The sequence below is a fragment of the Hemiscyllium ocellatum genome, chromosome 8, assembly GCF_020745735.1.
Source record: "Hemiscyllium ocellatum isolate sHemOce1 chromosome 8, sHemOce1.pat.X.cur, whole genome shotgun sequence".
In the NCBI taxonomy this organism is placed as follows: domain Eukaryota; kingdom Metazoa; phylum Chordata; class Chondrichthyes; order Orectolobiformes; family Hemiscylliidae; genus Hemiscyllium; species Hemiscyllium ocellatum.
Window position 1 is genome coordinate 113,782,598 of NC_083408.1, and position 21,981 is coordinate 113,804,578.

A 21,981-nucleotide genomic window follows, 5' to 3' on the forward strand; every position below is an offset into this window, starting at 1 on the left:
TCATTCCGTTTTAGGAGCAGGGAATGCCCTGTTAGAGCCTCCATTTTCATTGTGCTTGGCAACACCTGACCTTCCCCTATGATATATCCAAGATACTACTCTTGCTTTTGTGAATTCCCTTTGGAATTAATTTATTACTAAGCCAGACTACTGTAATCACTTAAGCAGGTCTTCTACTTGTCTCAAACAGTGTCGTAAAGTCTATGTTCTGAAGAAGGTTCGCTGAACCTGTTAACTCTGCTTTCTCTCCACAGATGCTGCTGGACCAGCTGAGTTTGTCCAGCAATTTTTGTTTTTGTTTCTGATTTCCAGCTTCCATAGTTCTTTTGTGTTTTTTCTTCTTTAGGGGTGAAGTCTAGTTGCAGATGAACTGGATCCAAAAGGGATGTGTATGAATCGTGATTTAGCCAGAAACAAGTAGCTGACCGGGATGTGGAATGAAGACAGCTATCAATGATAAAGATCTCCGGCTTGCCAGCAGCTGAGTGTGTTGACTCCTAGTGAGCTGAACAGTTTGTGAGTGTTAATGTTCAGGTCAGAAGCCATCAGATGTCTAAAAGGGAAGGAACTGCTTTTGTTCTGAAAACTAGTGAAAGGAGGAAGACTGACTAATCATCAAAGGAATCATTTCTGAAAACCTTATGGACAGGGACCATTAAACTTCCCAGTTTCTTGCATCAGTCTGTAGGTGTGTGTAGTCAAAGTCAGAAGTCCCACAACACCAGGTTATAATCCAAGAGGTTTATTTGAAATGAACAAGCATTTGGAGCGCTGCTCCTTCATCAGGTGAAGTGGAGGGAAGCGTGCAAACACAGAATTTATACGCAGAGAGATCATTCTGTGTGTAGTGGGTAGATTTATAAGAAGTTTAGACTCTTAATGAGTAGAGCTACAGGCATATGGCTTATCTTCAATTAGAATCTATATAGAGTCATAGAGACTTAGAGCTGTACAGCACGGAAACAGACTCTTCGGTCTAACCCGTCCATGCCGACCGGATATCCCAACACAATCTTGTCCCACCTGCCAGCGTTGGGCCCACATCCCTCCAAACCCTTCCTATTCATATATCCATCCAAATGCCTTTTAAATGTTGCAATTGTACCAGCCTCCACCACTTCCTCTGGCAGCACATCACTTTCTGTGGGAAAATGTTGTCCCTTAGGTCTCTTTTATATCTTTCCCCTCTCACCCTAAACCTATGCCGTCTAGTTCTGGACTCCCCCATCCCAGGGAAAAGACTTGGTCTATTTATCCTATCCATGTCCCTCATGATTTTATAAACCTCTATAAGGTCACCCCTCAGCCTCTGACACTCCAGGAAAAACAGCCTCAGCTTATTCAACCTCTCCCTATAGCTCAAATCCTCCAACCCTGGCAATATCCTTGTAAATCTTTTCTGAACCCTTTCAAGTTTCACAACATCTTTCCGATAGGAAGGAGACCAGAATTGCACGCAATATTCCAACAGTGGCCTAACCAATGTCCGGTACAGCCATAACATGACCTCCCAACTCCTGTACTCAATACTCTGACCAATAAAGGAAAGCATACCAAACGCCTTCTTCACTATCCTATCTACCTGCGACTCCACTTTCAAGGAGCTATGAACCTGCACTCCAAGGTCTCTTTGTTCAGCAACACTCCCCAGGACCTTACCATTAAGTGTATAAGTCCTTCTAAGATTTGCTTTCCCAAATGCAGCACCTCACATTTGTAATGAAATTTGTTTATTTGTAATGAAATAGTAAGTTCTGTTAAGAAGAGAACCCTGATCTGTATGTTGTGTCAATCTGAGTCTAATGTAGACAAGGTTTGTTCACTAATACAGCGAGACAGAAAAAGGAGTGTTGGTGTGACTTCTCAACTCAGATGGGTGTGTATGTGCACAGGTCATTGAAAGTGGTAGAACAGATGAAGAGAACAAAGATATCAGTGTTGTCAGTTTTATTGATACGGGCATGGGGTGCAAGAGCAAGCAACTGATGTTGAACCTCTACAAGGCACTTATTAGATCACAACTAATGAATTCTGTAAAGTTGTGGGAGCCACATTACAGGCAAGATGTGGATTCTACAGAAGCAATGTACAAGAATGGTTCCAGGGATGAGAAACTTCAGTGATGAGGATAGATTGAAGAAGGTGGGACTGTTCTCCTTGGTGAGGAGAAGACTGAGAAGAGGAGAGGGAGAAAGTGTTCCCGCTCATAAAAAAAATTAGAATGACTACTGCATGTTGGCCTTTATTTTCTATTATATTCTTATACTCCAGCCCCCTTTCTCAGCCCGCTATACTTAGAGTAAAGGGAAGACCTTTTTAGGAGATAAGGAGAAACTTCTTCAGCCAGACGAATCTATGGAATTCACAGCCACAGAAGGCTGTGGAGGCCAGGTCATTGAGTATATTTAAGGTGGAGATAATAAGGTTCTTGATTATAATGGGGATCAAGGGTTACGGAAAGAAAGTAGGAGAATAGGATTGAGAAACTTATCAACCATGATTGAATGGCAGAGCAGACTCATCGGGCTAATGGCCTAACTTCTGCTGCTATGTCTTATGGTCTAAAAGTTTTGTTTTGCGAGCAGTTCAGGCAGACCTGCAACAAAAGGTAATGACCCTTCCTCTGGGTCAGAGGTTCTGGGTTTGAGTACTGCAACATGATGGCAGTGCAGAAGTCCTCAAAACATGGCCCAGCAGATAGATTAGCAACCTGTCAACCTGTGGCAGGAGGCAAGGGCGAAAGAACTTCCTGGTCAACCAATAGTTGATATGGAATCATAGCCCTCAAACCACAACAAACAAGGACATAGAATCACAGGGTGCTTAGACATAGTGAGGAATACTGGTTACACTGCACAAGAACTGTGCAAAGCTAGATCAACATTAGCAAGATAGGCATTATTTGAACTTAGAGAATCCATTCAGCAGTCCAATAATGGCAGGCACAATCTAATAGCAACAGGGTCTCAAGGTATTCAGTTGCAAGTTGAATACTCATTCTTTCAGTATTGGTCAAGCTTTAAAATCATAAAATTATAGAACCCCTACAGTGTGGAACAGGCCATTGGGCAAAAGTGAGGACTGCAGATGCTGGAGATTAGAGTCTAGATTAGAGTGGTGCTGGAAAAGCACAGCAGGTCAGGCAGCATCCAAGGAGCAGGAGAATCAGCGTTTCGGTCAAAAGCCCTTCATCAGGAATGACGGAGGGCTTTTGCCCAAAATGTCAATCTTCCTGCTCCTCGGATGCTGCCTAAACAGGCTATCAGTGTGAGTCCACTTCGAACTACATCCCATCCAGACTCACCACACTACCTTATCTCCATAACCCTGCATTTCCCATGACCAATCCACCTAGCCTGCACATCATTGGATTGTGGTATTTCTGTGAAAGTCACAGAAAGAATAAATCTCACCTACATCATTGTCTTTTCTGTCCTCCAGCAATTACAATACTGCTGGCTCAGATTTTACTCTTGGAAATGAAAAGTTGCCAGCAGCTATTATAACTCAAAAAAAACTTACATCAACAGAGTACCAACCCATTGCAGCTAATTTAATCATTCTCCATTGGTGAAATGGATCGGGGGATAGAAACATTGCACAGGGTCTTCCAACAGTGATGAAATCCATTTACTCAGATTCCTACCCAGGGACTGACAGAAAAGTTACAACCCCCACACCCACAAGGTGATTAGTGAGGTGAACACGGTGTTATCTGCAGGTCAGAGCGAGGGCTAATATTCTGGGTTAGTGACGGAGGTTTGGGTAGTCAGGGTTAGTGGAGAGGATGTTGCTAATTAAAACTGGAAGCTCTTATGAGCTGCAATTCAGACAAATTGAAATCATGAATCAAACAGAGCTGGGAGATAACATAATCTACAGGTACCAATTATCAATTCAGAAAGCAAATACAATATTAAACTTTATTACAAACAGATTAGAGCATAAAGAAGTCTTGCTGCGATTTTATATTGTGTGACAATGCCAGATCAGGAGCATACTGTGTATGTTTTGGTCTCATTTTGTCAGGAAGGTCATGCTTGGGTTGGAAGGTGTTGTCCCATGAGGATGAGGGATTATCCGGAGTAGGTTCATAATCCCAAGAGTTTAGATATGTGAGAAGTGATTGAATTGAAGTATAAAATTCTTAAGGGATTTGATAGAATAGACATTAAGGAGTTCTATGAGGCTCTCAATAGGTTTGTAAATGCATGAGCCCCGCAAGTGCATCCGTAAGCACGTCCATTGGTATAAGGGGTAATGATTCTTCCTCTGGTTCAGAGATTCAATGAAGTGTGGTCTCCTCACATGCAACTCATGTTGGAGGCCTTCTGACCTCTGCTGATTAGATTCCTTACAGAGTGGAAACAGGCCCTTTGGCCCAACATGTCCACTTCGACCCTCCAAAGAGTAACCCACACAGACCCAGTCCCCTACCCTATATTTACCCCTGACTAATGCACCTAACACTATGAACAATTTAGCATAGCCAATTCACCTGACCTGCACATCATTGGACTATGGGAGGAAACTGGAGCACCCGGAGGAAACCCACGCAGACACGGGGAGAACTGCCATCATGTTGTGATGGGTTTGAGTACCACAGCATGATGGCAGTGCAGAAGTCCTCAAATCATGGCCCAGCAGATAGATTACCAACTTGTCAACCTGTGTAATACACCTATGGCAGGAGGCAAGGGCAAAAGAATTTCCTGGTCGACCAATGGCTGGTATGGAACGATAGCCCTCAAACCACAGCCTCTGGTGATCTGTTCCTGCAGAAAATAAGCACCAGACACAGAAATAAGCACATGCTCTGTCGTGTTCATGTTAGACATGGGTAAGCTTCTAAACATAAGTATGTGAGGACAATGAGAGGCACCCAGGAAGCAATAGAGTTCTAATTGGTGAGGTGATGGCCTAGTGGTATTATCACAGGACTGTTAATTCAGAGATCCAGATAATGTTCAGAGGACCCTTGTTCGAATCTCACCATGATAGATTGTGCAATTTGAATTCAATAAAATAAAAATCTGGAATTAAAAGTCTAATGATGACCCTGAATTCATTGTTGGAACACCCATCTGGGTCATGAATGTCCTTTAGGGAAGGAAACTGCCATTCTTACCTGGTCTGACCTTCACATGACTCCAGACCCACAGTATTGTGGGTGACTCTCAACCACCCTGTGGGCATTTAGGGATGGACAATAAATGCTGTCTAGCTAGTGACGCCCACATCCCATGAATAAATAAAGAAAAAAATGTGTTTCCACGAGGAAAGTGGGTGGGGCTTTTAATCACGACCTCTATCTCAGTTACTTCGGGAAGATAAGAAAGTCAAATATTGGGGATAAATCAAAATGAGTCTTAATGTTTCAGTCCAGTTGAGGAAGTGATGAAGAGTTAGAAGTGCTATCTTTTAAAACAAACATTGAATCATGATGCAAGTTGCCCAATCAGGTGCATGTAAAAGATCCCATGGCACCTTTTCAAAGAAGGGAGTTGAATTGTCCCTAGGTTTCTGATTAACGCTTACGTCTCAATTAATGGCACAAAAACAGATTATTTGCTCATTAACACATTTGCTGTATGTGGGATCTTGCTGTGCACATGTTGTTATTATGTTAGAAACAGTAGCCAGTGACTACATTTCAAAGTACTGCATTTTTCTTCATTTTAACTCCAAATCTCTTTGGGAATTGCTGGCATGAAAAGTGTTACTTAAATGTAAGTCTTTCTTCCATAAAGCCTTGAGGATTTTAGAAAATGCAGAGATTATATTAGAAAGGAAATTAATAATGCCAAGACAATGCACGAAAATATATTAGCAAGTAAAATCCAAAAGTAACAGTTCACATAATAATGTAAAATGAAACTCTGGAGAGGATAAGCAGGATGAAAGAGGGGAATCGAAATATCTCCGAACGTAAATAAATCACCGGTCCAAGATGAAATGCTCAGAGAGAGGAAGAAACAGTGCCGGAACTGACCATTATTTTACTAAAATCTTTGGCAACAACATTTATGGGTGGCATGGTGGCACAGTGGTTAGCAATGCTGCCTCACAGCGCCAGAGACCCAGGTTCAATTCCTGACTCAGGTGACTGACTGTGTGGAGTTTGCACATTCTCCCCGTGTCTGCGTGGGTTTCCTCCGGGTGCTCCGGTTTCCTCCCACAGTCCAAAAATGTGCAGGCCAGGTGAATTAGCCATGCTAAATTGCCTGTAGTGTTAGGTAAATGTAGGGGAATGGGTGGGTTGTGCTTCGGAGGGTCAGTGTGGACTTGTTGGGCCGAAGGGCCTGTTTCCACACTGTAAGTAATCTAATCTAAACTGTGATATCAGAGGACTGTTTAAAAAGGAGCACCTTTGCATTACTCCAACTGAGTCCTGCCAGAGTCACGTGGCTCTTCCCTTTATTAAAGCTATTGTTCAAACACATGAAAAAAAATCAACTCAAGGTGAGAATTACTGCTTTTGACATCAAGGCAGCAATTGACTGAGTGGCATTAAGAATCATTAGGGAAATTAATGTCAATAGACATCGAGGACCAAAGGGCCTGTTCTGCACCGTATTGTTCTAGGCTCTGCTGGTGAAAGTCATACCTGGTACAAAGTAAGATGGTTGTGTTTGTTAGAAGTCAGTCATCTCAGCTCCAGAACACCTCCGCAAGAGTTCCTCTGGGTAGTATCTGAGGCCCAACCAGGGGTGTCCATCAATGATCTTCCCTCCATCATAAGGTCAGAAAGAAAGAGGTTTGTTGATGAATGCACAATGTGTGGACATCAAGGCTTTAGGCAATAACTGACAAGTAAGATTTACAATGATCAGACACTGAATATCTGCAACTTAACAGAACCTAACCCCTGTATAATTCCATGCTAATATATTGGCCTTAATTCCAAATTCATTCACATCTTGTCAAACCACCACATTCACTGGTCCTATTTTATCATTGCTACAAATAACATCCCCAAAAACTCCATCACATTTGCCTAGTATAATTTTTCTTTGATAAATCCATGTTGACATTGTCAATTTTCTCATTCATTTCAGTGTCCAGTTATCACATCCATGTATTGTCCCTACTCCTGACATCAAACAGGTCCTCATTCCTCATTCTTATTTTTCCTTCCTTTTTAAACAGTGGGCTTACAGATGCTACTTTCCAGTCCACAGCAATCTTTCTAGAATGTATAACATTTTGAAGGATAACCATTAATGTAGCTATTATCTCCCTGTGCATAATTTCAACACTCTGGTATAAAGCCCAGCTGCTCTAGAGATTTATCAACCTTCATTCTCGAGTGTACCTTTTCTTCATTCTTCGATTTGCTCACGTTGTAACTCAATCAAAAATGAATGTAGGTTACACTTTAAATAAAACCTTACAGTGCTCCAGGTGTGGTCTCACCAGTACCTTTTACAGTCGCAGCGAGATTTCCCCACTCTTCTAATCTAACCTCCTTGAAGTAAGGGCCAACATACCATTAGCCTTTGTCTTGCGGTTTCCTGCAGTTTTTAAGACTGGAATATATACACCTTCTTCACTTCCACCAGTGCCCAAACCCCGGCTGTACCCCAACAGTATGGGAGGTGGAGCGGCCTTTGTTGATTCAGAATGCGACTACTGCCCACAAGCTAAAGAAGATGCTGCCTCAGACAGCTAAGGGCTTCAGCAGTGTCGAATTCAAACACTGCTCGAACTCCAGACAGACCGTGAGGAGGAAAACTGTGGGAAAGCAGATTTAGAAGCAAGTCTGGGATTTTAGATGAGCCTGGTGAGAGATGGTGGGTAGAGTGTGCCTGAAAGGCCCAGGAGGGAAGATAAAAATGAGGGTATGATCTGAGTGATTGGTGAAGGGAATACCTCAAAAATGAAACATATGTTACCAGCGGCCGGAAAACTGTCGGGTTGTATGGCAACACCTGCTACACGTAAAATCGCAAAACAGACTGAATCAGGAACTGAGGGGATCATTAATTGGCCATTTAAGACGCTTAAAAGCCCCAAAAGCAGAAAGCTGATACATCTTCGCCTGCTGTAATGTGGGAGATAGGTGGGAAATCTAACCACTTTACAGGCATCGGATTCAAAAATGCGAACAAAGGTCAGTAAAAGCCCCTTTGTACTTGGTGAAAAATACAAAGCACTAAAATCTTTCCCCCCCTTCCCTGAACTGCTGACACTGTTGAATAGTTCCCCCACTAACCAGCCTCTGGCAAAAAGCCAGTAACCATTCTCCAACCTGACTGCTGTTGTCTTGACTTTCCAAGGGCTTGTTGCTTCATCAAGGCAGTAAGATTAACGAGATCAATCTGTACGTGTGGCAGAAAATCAGCAAGCTGCTCCCCTTTTAATCCAGACACATAGCCTTATTTCTTTTCAGAATTAACGAGGTTGTGGGAGTTGCTGGAATAAGGAGGCAGCAGACGTGTGGGGCACTAACAAATGGCCAATTTGCAGCATTATTGATTAAATATCCCAATGATTGCATTGCTTTTCTTCCTGCTAGGAGCATCAGTCATCCTATTAGCACGTCTGATCGTTACTGCAATCACGAACATGATCAAATCCATAACCTAAAAGTCGAAAAGGTAGGAAATAAAGAAAATAAGCTTAAAGATGTCAAAAATGTAGTGGAGTATTTCTGGAGTGCAGTCACTGTTTGATGTAGGAAGTACAACACAATAAGGTCCCACAGACAACAATATGGCAATGACGCGATTGGCTGCTTTCTATTGTGTTGTTGGAAAAGGGATAAATATTGACCAGGACGAAAGGGGAAACCCATCTCCTCTTCTTTAATCATTGACTTCCTGGTCATTGACTTCAGGAGGAAAGGAGGAAGACCTACCCCATCCTACATCAATGGAACTGAGGTGGAGAGGGTCAAGAAATCAACCTCCTAGGGTTGACGATAACCAACCATCTGTCCTGGCCCTCCCACATACATGGAATGGTCAACAAAGTACAATAACATCTCTAGTTCCTCAGGAGGCTAAGGAAAGTTGGCATGTCCACAGAACCCTCACCAGCTTTTATAGATGCATCATAGAAAGCATTCTATCCAAATGTGTAACAGTCTGGTACAGCAACCACTCTGCCCAGGACTGTAAGAAACTACAGAAGGTTGTGTGCACAGCCCAGACTACCACAGAAGCCAACCTCCCATCTGTGGACATCATCTGTACTTTTTGTTGCTGCGGAAAGACTGCCAACAGCATCAAAGACCCCTCCCACCCCAGTAATGCTTGCTTCCAATCTCTTCCGTCAGGCAGAAGATACAGAAGGTTAAACATGTGCCCCAACAGGTTCAAGAACAACTTCTTCCTTGCTGTTATTAGACTGATGGATAGACTCTGTAACTTCAATTGAATGTTGATCTTGCTTTGTGCACCTCCTGTGCATGTAACCATGTGTGCCCCACTCTATTGAAACCCCCTAAGACCTGCATAAAGTCAGAAGTCACATGACTGAAAATGTGTTGCTGGTTAAAGCACAGCAGGTTAGGCAGCATCCAAGGAACAGGAAATTCGACGTTTCGGGATTCCTGATGAAGGGCTCTGACCCGAAACGTCAAATTTCCTGTTCCTTGGATGCTGCCTGACCTGCTGTGCTTTAACCAGCAACACATTTTCAGCTCTGATCTCCAGCATCTGCAGACCTCATTTTTTACCAGAAGTCACATGACACCAGGTTATAGTCCAACAGGTTGATTTGAGAACATTGGTCCTTCACCAGGTGAACTTGCAGCACTCCATAAGCTTGTGATTTCAAATAAACCTGTTGGACTGTAGCCTGATGTGTTGTGACTTCTGACCATGTCCACCCCAGTCCAACACTGGCACCTCCACATTATGATCTATGTGTCCTTGTTTGCTTCTGTACTGTACACAAAACCTTTCACTGTACTTAAGTGCATGTGACTACAATAAATCAATTCAAATCAAATCAAATAGCCTTGTGGGGTTACTTTACTCTCACCTCAGAGTGCAGGCAGAGCCTTATTTTAGTGTCTCATTTGAATGATGTCATCTTGGTCTGAGGGCTTATTCCATCCTGCATTCATGAAACAAATTCAACGCAATCCTTTATCACAGGATGATAGAATTGTTACATTGCAGAAAGAGGTCACTCAGCCCATCACGTGTTGCTGAAAAAGCGCAGTAGGTCAGGCAGCATCCAAGGAGCAGGAGAATCGACGTTTCGGGCATGACCCCTGCCTGACCTGCTGTGCTTTTTCAGCAACACATTTTCAGCTCTGATCTCCTACTCAGCCCATCATGTCATGTCTGCATTGGCTCTTTTCGCAACTTGACCCATTTCCTGCCCTTTTTCGCCCCATTACCCTGCATGTTGCTCCAATTTAAATAAACATTCAATGCCCTTTGCATGTCTCCACTGGGCCTGCCCCCACCATTTCCAGACAGTACATTCTAGACCCTAACTATCCATGTTGTGAAAAAATTTCTCTCGCCTTATTTTTTGATCTTTTAAGACTGAGTCCTCTGGTTATCAATCTTTTTAACAAGTGGGAACAGCTTCTTCCTGTCTAATCTGTCCAAACCTTTCATAATTTTGAAAAAACATTCTACCTGATCCCCTCAAGCCATTCTCTCCAGTGAGTGGGTCCAGTCTCTCCAATCCTCATTTCATCGCTGGAATGTCCAAGTTATTATCGACATTTTAAACATATTCTCCAATGGAACAGAATCATAGAACACCCACAGTGTACTCTAGCACTATCGAGTCCACATCTCATCCCAACCAGACTCACCACCCCTACCCTATCCCTGTAACTCAGGATTCAATCTAGTTAGGTTTAGTGAGTTTCTGACAGTTTAGTTACAGACTCACACAGGTTAGTTTCAATAATCTGTGATGATTTCCAATGGTTTAGAGTGTCACCATTTCTTCCTCCTGTCACTTGTTTCTTCAGCTTACCTCCCTCTTCCATGTAGGGGTTACCCTTTGCTGAAGCAGTTTTACAGCTTGCAGATGCTCTCAAGTCATTCGTCCAAGGGCTCTATTCTTGCACAAGGAACTTGCCAGCAAGTGACTGTAGGAGGGCAGAAGCATTGACCCCACCTGAAATACAAACACACAGGGAAGGCCGACGGCTGAGGCTACTGCAGGCACCTGAAGAGCAAAACCAGATTGATAATCCTAGCACTGCACAGTACTGAGAGCCAGCTGTACTATTCGAGGTGCCATGTGGTTGAGACAATCTCCCTATCTCAGGTGGATGGAGAAGATCCTCTGGCACTATCTGAATTCGAGCGAGTTTTGAGAAGATTTGTAGCTCAGATTGGGCTTTTGGATGTAAGTTTGTTCGCTGAGCTGGAAGGCTCATTTCCAGATGTTTTGTCACCCTACTAGGTAACATCTTCAGTGGGCCTCAGGTGAAGCACTGCTGATAATTCCTGCTATTTATAACATAAACATATAAATAGAAAGGAGGAATTATCAGCAGTACTTCGCCAAAGGCCCACTGAAGATGTTACCCACTACGGTGACGAAACATCTGGAAATGAGCCTTCCAGCTCAGCGGGCAAACTTACATCCAAAATCCAGCCAGTCTCCCTGAAACACATGATCAAAGAAACAGACTATTTGGCTAGACGTGACAGATTGTGGAATCCTGCAATGAGCAACTTTGGTGCTGAGTTTGTCTGCAAAAGAGCATTATTCTCAAATATTATTATATTATGATGAGGTTCCATCTTAAACATATATTCTCTCTGCAGTAGGAGGTCACTGGCAACAATAAAGTACAGTAACTGTGATGCTTGTCCTTTCTGCACTGAGTTCCTGAGGATCACGGAGAATTCACGGCATGAGATGTTGTGAAATTTGAAAGGGTTCAGAAAAGATTTACAAGGATGTTGCCAGGATTGGAGGATTTGAGCTACAGGGAGAGGCTGAATAGGCTGGGGATATTTTCTCTGCGGCATCGGCGGCTGAGGGGTGACCTTATAGACGTTTATAAAATCATGAGGGGCATGGATAGGGTGAATAGCCAAGGTCTTTTCCCCAGGATAAGGGAGTCTAAAACTAAGATTTAAAAACTTCCAAAGGGGCAACTTTTTCACGCAGAGGGTGGTGCGTGTATGGAATGAGCTGCCAGAGGAAGTGGTGGAGGCTGGTACAATTACAGCATTTAAAAGGCATCTGGATAGGTACATGAATAGGAAGGGTTTAGAGGGATATGGGCCAAGTGCTAGCAAATGGGACTATATTATGTTAGGATATCTGGTTGGCATGGATGGGTTGTACGAAAGGGTCTGTTTCTGTGCTGCACATTTCTATGACTCTATGAACATAGTTGCATTGGTTATAACTTCCTTTGTACCAGCCAATGGTTCGTCCTCTCTGGACAAAATACTTTATGGACTTCCACAAACCTTACAAGAAGCAGGTAGGGATGCTGGAGTTGTAAATTACAAACATCAGGGAGAAATATCTCAGTAATTCAGAAGAGGTGCACAGGGCACTGGTGAGACCACACTGGAATTACAGTCTTATGGAATACTGTTCACAGTATTAGTCTGTACCTGAGAATGTCTTTGTTCATTTATTTCACTGTCACTTTGTTCCAGCAAGTGATCCGGATGTGCCAGTTGTGTGCAGAGTGGATCATAGGGGTCTTTTGTCCGTTCAGTTAAAGTCTCCCAGCATGAGAACCCGAGTCTTATTTGCCAGGCTTCTTTCGAGAAGGAAATGGAGAGGCCAGTTCAGCATCAGTTCACTCTACAGGTTCCTGTCCTGAGAGTGTATCAACCCCAAGGTGAACTATTTGAAAAATACTCACAAGATCCAGATTTAACAGAGAATTAAAAAGTGGGTCCAATGAAAATGTTAGTTGAAGAGATTCCAATTGAAATCAAACCCATAAATCCACCAGGTTACGACAAACATATACCCATGAAACCTGTACCGAGGCTTTGGGTCCAAGCAAGTGGCTACACAGGTGATGGGAACATAAAATCGTAAATGAAGTCTTTATTCAAAAGAGATGTAAATACATTGGAAGCAGATCAAAGAAGGTTTCACAACTGTTTGGAACGGGGAACCATGTCATGGAGGTGCCAGTGTTGGACTGGGCTGGACAAAGTTAGGTATCACACGACACCAGGTTAGAATCCGACAGGTGTGTTTGAAATCACAAGCTTTCGGGGCGCTGCTCCTTTGTCGGGTGACTTCAGTGTGATGCTTGACTTTGGAATAGGGAAGGTTGTCCTATGAGAAAAGGTTGAACAGACTAGGCCTCTTTCCACTGGAGTTTAGTCAGATGCACCTTGATTGAGACATCAATCAAGATCCTGAGGAGCATCAAAAGAATAGAATATGGAGGAGGTGTTTCCTCTTGAGGGACAATCTGGAAGTAGAGGTCACTGTTTCAAAATAAGGGGCCGTCATTTAAGGAGAAGGAGACGTTTTCTTGCACAGAGGCTCATAAATCTTTTGGAACTCTCCTTCTCAAATGGCAGTGGAAGCAGAATTCTTGAATATGATTAAGGCAGAGATAGATTCTTGGTAAGTAAGGTGGAGGGCTAAAAGGCTGTTGGAGGTGGGCAGAAATGTGGAGTAATTAAATTGTTGCAATCTTATTGAAAGAGAGCAGGCATGAGGAGCCAACGTCTGTTACGAAGTCATATGTTCATGACAGAATTCCAGTATGTACTTGTCCGGGCTGTCTAGAGAAGAATTTTGACCCTGCACCTGTTGGTTCAGATGTGGGAATGTCATCATTGAACTGAAGGCTAGCTCCATGGTAGAGTAAAAACATAGGGTCACCATTGCCCCAGCTCTCTTGTTAGAGTTTAACCTTAGGGTCAGGCAAAGGATGAGTGTGAGATGGTGGGACCTACATCAGTGCGAGAATTGAATCCTTGCTGTTGGTGCTGCTCATGCATCACGATCCAGTCGCTCAACTGAGCGAGTTGGGGACATGCCAGACCCTGAGCTTGTAGATAGTGCTGGAGTACAATGTTGCTGTGGACCCATAGTGCCTCACGAATGTCTAGTTATGAATTATTTCATCGGTTCAAAATCTATCCCATTGGCACCACATCCACAAGCATCCACTCTCTCCATCAACAATGCTCAGTAGCATCACTATGCACCATTCAGAGGATGCTCTGCAGAGATTCATCAAAGATCCTCAGATAGCACCTTCCAAACCCAAGGACAATGGCAGCAGATATATGGGAACACCAACCCCTGCAAGTTCCCCCCTGAGCCACTCACCACCCTGACTTGGAAATACATTGTTGCTCCTTCAGTATCACTGGGTCAAAATCCTGGAATTCTCTACCTCAGGACGTTGTGGGTCAACGCACAATAGGTGAACTGCAGCAGTTCAAGAAGGTAGCTCACCCCCACTTTCTCAAGGGGCAACTAGGGATGGGTAATAAATGCTGGCCCAGCTAGGAACATTGACATCCCAAAAATGACAAAAAACAGTGCAGTGATAGTGCCACATAACACAATAGAGGTCATCCTAAATGTGAAGATGGGACTTTGCCTCCACAAGGACTGTACAGTAGTCAATACTTCCAATACTGTCACGGACAGATGTATCTGTAGCCGGTAGGTTTGTATGGATGAAGTCAAATATATTCTCCCCTCTGGTTCATTTCTTCAGAGCCTGTTACAGATCCGGTGTATCAGACTCAACCAGTTTAACAGCAGTGTTACTGCCAAGGCTCTTGATATTTATATTCCGAATGAGGTCAACTGACCAGACAGTCCCTTCCCTGTTACGTTTAACGTTGGTCCTCAGTCAGGGAACTGAGTACAAGAGTCAGGATGTCACAACGCAGCTTTATGAAAGTTTGGTGAGGCTGCACTTACTGTATTGTGTTCAATTCTGGTCGCCACATTACAGGGAGGAAGCAAAGGCTTTGGAGAGGGTGTAAAATCCAGGATTTTGCCTGGATAAGAGGGTATGAACTCGAAGGAGAGGCTAGAAAAGATAGGATTGTTTTCTTTGGAGCAGCGGAGGCTGAGGAAAAACCTGATAGAAGTTTATAAAATTGTGAGGAGCACAGATAAGGCAGTCAGAATTTTTTCCCCAGAGTTGAAATGCCTAATGTTATATGGCATGCATTTAAGGTGAGAGGGGGACAGTTCAAAGGAGATGTAAGGGACAAGTTTTTTATACAGAGAGTGGTAGGTACCTAGAACGTGCTACCATGGGCTGGTGATGGGGGCAGATACAAGAGGGGCATTTAAGAGACTTTTAGATAAGTTCATGAATATGCAAAGAATGGAGGGATATCGACCAAAGGCAGGCACAAGGGATTAGTTTAATTTGGCGTCATGTTTGGCACAGCATTGTGGGCCGAAGGGCCCATTCCTGTGCTGTACTATTCGATCTTACATGTTCAGAACAGATAGCATTGTATTGCTGCAGAGATATACAGAGGTTTTAGGACTTGATGAAAGTCCTATCTTTGGATTTAAATAGAGTAAGACTGTTAACAAATTTGTTTTTGTTCAGGGGTGGCTTAGCTCAGGATTTAGTGGAGATACCAACACAGGAGGAATGGGATCAGTACTGTTTATTGCCCAGTGGAATCTGACAGACTGAGTGAGGAAGTACAGATCTGCCATCTATTATAAAACTCTTCAGCTTTTTGGCATTTATGGCGATAGAATCGTTCAGCACAGAAGGAAGCCACTCACCCATCATGTCTTTGCCAGTTTGCTGCAAGTAATTTAATTAGTTCCACTCCCACACCCTTTCCCTGTAGTTCTACAAATGTTCCATGTTTAAGTGTTTATCCATCTGCTGTTTGAAAGTTACTATTGAATGTGTTTCCTACACACTTTCACTCAGGGCATTCCAGATCACACTTTCTATGGAAAAATAAATCTCATCTCATCTCTGATCCTTGTGTTTGCTAACGTAAATCTGCGCCCTCCGATTAGGAAGACTTCTGATAGTTGACAAATCCTTTATATAGGAGTGAGTTTGTGCTGATCGTACTCAGCAACGCAATCTCACGCTCGCAGCCCGCTTTACAGAAGTTCAAAGGGAGATGAAGATGTCCAGATAGTGGAGTTCGCCAACGCACTTCACACAATTTGGATTTTTTTTCTTAAAGATGCCTGATCAATAAGTGAGAAGATAATTTGAGGTTAATTTAAGTTGGGTTAGATTGACAGTGATGGAGGAAGGGTACAGAGAATCATGCAGAGATAAATCAATGAGTAAAATTCATGATACTGATCAGGAGGAGTGTTGCGAGATTTTAGTGTCGAAATGGGCACTTACTATGTGCAGGTGTAAAACAGGTATCTGAGTAGCTGTTAGGAGTTGTGTGCACAGCTGGTTTGGTTCTGGATTAGTTCTGCCCACCATTATCGGTGAACGCTCCAGTCGTTACCCTAGGTCTGTGGCTGTGCAAAGTGAGGTTTTAGCTCCTGTTTCAGGACCACTTTGTCCAAACTGATCTGCTCCAAGCGCAGCCATTGTGTTGCATGCTATGGATAACCAGCATGTGAAAATTATCCTGGAATACTGGAAGAAGCAAATAAGATGATCTTGGAACCAGGAGATTTTGACCATTGGGCAAAAATGAACAGACTGAGCCTATTTACTTTTGTGAAGACTTGGCTTGGAGCTGACGGGATGACCAATTGTCCAGGAGGTTTAATGGATAAGTGTTTGATTAAAGACACAAAGTAGACCGTTTATAGTCTCAGATCTAGGTTGATATCATCTCATGTGTGACATCAAATTAACTCTTGATTTGCATGATCAATTGCAAACACTGCGTATGAAGTCAGTGTTGGACGAGTGAGTGGAGGCTGTGAATTTACACTGTTTTTTTATTGCAACTCGCCCTCTCCACTCTCTTTCAACGTTTAACTGCTTGCACAGACTTCTCTATTCAGATCTTTCTAAAGTTTATTCAAGGAGGTGACATGATGCTGTTGGCCTTGAATGAGTAATCCAGAGAGCCACATTAATCATAGAATAGAACAGAATCCCTAGAGTGTGGAATCAGGCCATTTAGCCCATCGAGCCCACAATGACCGTCCGAAGATCATCTAACCCAGGCTCTCCCCCTGCGTTTCCCTAAGCCAATCCACCTAGCCTGCACATCCCTGAACACTTTGGGCAATTTAGCATGGCCAATCCACCCTAACCTGCACAACTTTGGACTGTGGGAGGAAACCAGAGCACCCGGAGGAAACCCACGCAGACAAGGGGAGAATGTGCAAACTCTACACAGACAGTTGCCCGAGGAGTGGAATTGAACCCGGGTCCCTGTGAGGCCGCAGTGTTAACCACTGAGCCACTGTGTCACCCAGTAATGTTGTGGAGCACATGGTAGATGGTGCAATTCAATTAATAAGTCTACAATTAGAAGCTGGTCTAATGGTAAAAATGAAACTATTGTCTCTTTTGTTTGTAAAAAAAATTCATCAGGTTCACTAAAAGAAGGATCCATTGGAATTCTCACGGACGGCATAGTGGCTCAGTGGTTAGCACTGCTGCCTCACAGCACCAGGATCCCAGGTTCGATTCCAGTCTCGGGCAACTGTCTGTGTGGAGTTTGCACATTCTCCCCGTGTCTGCGTGGGTTTGCTCCGGTTTCCCCCCATGGTCCAAAAATGTGCAGGTCAGGTGAATTGGCCATGCTCAATTGCCCACAGTGTTAGGTGCATTAGTCAGAAGGAAATGGGTCTGGGTGGGTTGCTCTTCAGAGGGTCGGTGTGGACTAGTTGGGCTGAAGGGCCTTTTTCCAATACTGTAGGGAATCTAATCTAATCACTGGGTCTGGCCTACATGTGACTCCAGATCCACAGCACACTCACAACAGCCGTCAGACACGGCTGAGCAAGCCATTGATGGTGTGTGGTGATCAGAACAGTGAGCTATATTCTATAAAGTGGCCTAACTAAAGATCTACGCAGTTGCCTAGACCCCTCTGTATGTTGGTGCTACTATGGGTTCTGCCATTCCCTCTTACATTTGATTGTCCAAAATACATCATCTTGTTTTTTTTTTGTCCAGATTAATAGAATCAAAGAAGCATCCAGCACAGAAACAGGCCCTTCAGCCCAAATTGTCCATGCCAACCAGCTTTCCCAAACTGAATTAGTCCCGTTTTCCTGCCTTAGGCTCATACCCCTCGAAACCTTTCCTATCCATGTACCTATCCAAATGTCTTTTAAATGTAGTAATTGCAAACGCCTCCACCACGTCCTCTGGCAGCTCACACTGAATTGCATTAAGCCACTACAAAGTCTAATAAGAGAAATGAAATGGAACAGATGATCCAGCATTGCTCAAGGCACCAAAGGGATACTGACTCAAGCAGATCTGTGAGTCAACTGTCATTCTCGCTAACATCTGGGGGCTGGTGCCAACACTGCGAGAGCTATCTCACAGATTCATCAAGCAACAGCCTGAACATAGTCATACACACAGGATCATACCTTACTGACAATGTCCCAGACACTACCATCACCATCACCGGATATGTCCTGTCTCACTGGCAGGTTTCCTCCGGGTGCTCCGGTTTCCTCCCACAGTCCAAAGGTGTGCAGTTTAGGTGAACTGGCCAGGCTAAATTGCCCATAATGTTAGGTGCATTAGTCAGAGGGAAATGGGTCTGGTTGGGTTGCTCTTCAGAGGGTCAGTGTGGACTGATTGGGCCGAAGGGCCTGTTTCCCATACTGTAGGGAATCTAATCTAATCACTACATGTGACTCCAGACCCACAGCAATATGTTTCACTCACAACAGCCCTCAGACATGACTGAGCAAGCCAGTGGTGGTGTGTGGTTGGAGGAAGCACTGAGGGTATCAAGAGTGCAAAACATACTCTGGATGGGGGATTTCAATGTATGGCAGCAGTACTATTATTGAGTTGGTCGGTCCTAAAGGGCATAGCTGCTAGAATGGGTCTGTGGCAGATGGTGAGGAATCAACAAGAGGGAACAGTGTGTCTATTTCATTCTGACCAATGCATCTGGGATAGACCTCATATAAATGTAGCAACTCAAAATCAATTTGCTGAGTGTCATCATTATCAGCAGAATTGCATTTAACCATCAGCTGCAACTTTATGGTCTGGGCATACCCCTCCCCAACTCTACCATTAGTATCTAGCCCGGAAAGCCACCTTGGTTCAATGGAGAGTGCAGGAAGTCATTGCAGGACCAGATCCAGGCATATCTAAAAATGAAATGTCAACCTGGTGAAGCTACAACAGAAGGTTGCTTGCGTGTCGAGCAGCGTTAGTGATAGACCAAGCTAAATAATCCCACAACCAGTGGATTAAATTTAAGGCCTACAGTTCCTGTCAACATCACAATGTGGAATTGTATCCCTGTTCCTTCACTACTGTTAGATTAGGCAACTTTACAACATGAACAGCACCAGTTCTAGAAGGCAGGTCAGCACCAATTAAAAGCAATCAGGAATGGCAATAAATGCTGGTTCAAGCAGTGATCCATTCCATGCTGTTTCTTAACCCCATGTACAGGTATTGGAAATCAGCTTTCAAACTCAAAATCATCAAACTTCTGGGCACAATAGTGTCACCAAAACACATTCTGAAGAAGAAGTCACAGATCCCTCAGAGGAAACAGACAGCTCTCTCTACATCTCCACGGTTAAAATCCGGACATCTCGCTTACTAATACAGCTACATCAACTGCTCAAGAGCAGTTCACTGCCTGGCCTCTACGGCTGGTAGAGGAGGAAACATTCTGTGTCACTGATACTCAGAGGATGGTCGGAGACTGGATACCTGCTTAGCTGGCCAGTTGTGACTTCATACAAATTCACAAACAGGCGTTGGGGCAGTAGGGTCATCAGTCAGGCCAATGACCTGGGTAGTGCACTGACAGCTGGAACACTGCCAGACCCTGGACATACTACTGCCTCAGGCAAGTGACTACCTGACCACCTCCCTGGACAGCTCAGTGGCTGCCATGAAGAGCAAAGGGCAGAACCCCACCGATAATAAAACAAACAGTTGCAGCTGCTGGACAACTGAAATTGCTGGAGAAACTCAACAGGTCTGGCAATATCAGTGGAGAGAAAGCAGAGTTAACTGACTGTTCATCAGAACTGTTAGTAAGGAAAACAGCAGGGATGTACTGCTGAGGTTGTAAAAGGCTCTGGTCAGACTACATTTGGAATGTAGCAAACAGTTTTGATTTGATTTGATTTCTTGTCATGTGTACCTGGCATGGTGGCTCCGTGATTAGCCATGCTGCCTCACAGTGCCAGGGACCCAGGTTCCATCCCAGCCTCAGACAACTGTCTGTATGGAGTTTGTACACTCTCCCCAGGTCTGCGTGGGTTTTCTCTGGGTGTTACAGTTTCCTCCCACAGTCCAATGATGTGCAGGTTTGGTGAACTGGCTATACTAAATTGCTCACAGTGTCCGGGGATGTGTAGGTTAGGTGCATTAGTCAGGGGTAAATGTAGGGTAGCAGGGGAATGGGTTTGGGTGGGATATTCTTCGGAGGGTCGGTGTGGACTTGTTCAGCCAAATGGCCGATTTCCACACTGTAGGGATTCTATGATTCTACCAAGGTATGGCAAAAAGCTTTGTTAACAAGCAATATAGGCAGATCATAGTAAACAAGGACATACAGATCATAGGGTGAAAAAGTTAGAGGCATACAGATTATGTCACACAGTGTGTGCACTAGGCAAGATCAACATTATTTGAAGTTAGAGAGTCTGTTCATCAGTCTAATAACGGCAGGGAAGAAGCAGAAATAAAAACTGAAATTCCTGGAAAAGCTCAGCAGATCCAGCAGCATCTGTGGAGAGAGATCAGAGTTAACGTATCAGGACTAGTGATCCTTCCTTAGAATACTGAGGGGCCTGGATAGAATGGACATGGAGAAGGTGTTTCCATCAGTAGGAGAGACTAGGACCTGAGGGCACAGCTTCAGGGTGAAGGGAGGACCCTTTAGAACTGAGATGAAGAGGAATTTCTTCAGCCAGAGGGTGATGAATCATTGCTGCAGAAGGCTGTGGAGGCTTTTGAGTGCATTCAAGCTCCTACTCTAATCTCTAATCATCACTTATTCAGCTTGTCTTCTCCTGGCCTGGTTTCCATAATCTGCTTGTTTACCTACCCCTTCCACCTCTCTCTCTCTCTCTCTGGGTTCTATCGCGACCTCTTCCTTCACCCACTCCATCCCCCCCACTTTGTCTTCTACATAAGTACCATGTTTTCCTAGCTGCTAACAGTTCTGATGAAGAGTCACCGAGACTGGAAATATTAACGCTGCTTTTATTCCCCCGGATGCTGTCAGATCTGCTGAGTTTCTCTACGAATTTTGATTTCTGTTCCAGCAGTTTTAGAATCTGATGGCTGTGCCTATGGGTGGACACTCCATCACCGGGTCATTGGTCTCCAGGCCCAGTGGTAAGATGACGAAGGGACAGGACAGCTTTAACTCACTCTGGGTGCCCCTTCTTCACCAGGAAACAGGATGGTATCAGCCAGAGGATGGATCACTTCCAGGTCACCAGCAGTCTCCACAAGGGTCATGCCTTCTACCCCTCCCTTCCTGCCCAGCCTTTCTCCACCCTTTGGGATTGCAGACCAAGGAGAATGCATTTTACCTCTGGGAAGGACACATTCAACATGTTTCAACCCTCTTGACACCAAATGTTCCCAAGGTCAGGACAGCAAAGCTCCAATCCCAATGGGATGGACTGTAAGACAGTTCCCTCTCCCCCAGCTCCAGACCCAGGGACAGCATTAAGACAGAGTATTTTTATTCATTCATGGACTGAGGGTCTCACTGACTAGAACAGCATTTCTTGCCTGTCCCCACTTGCTGACTGTGACTCGTTCCCCAGGATTGAAGAGGTCCTAAGTCCCTAACTAAGTGCCCTGACTGGAAGCCTGATGGAGCCCAAGTCTCTGGACTGATATGGCAGATTGCACTCATGTAACTTTGCTGGGACTACCTATTTGAG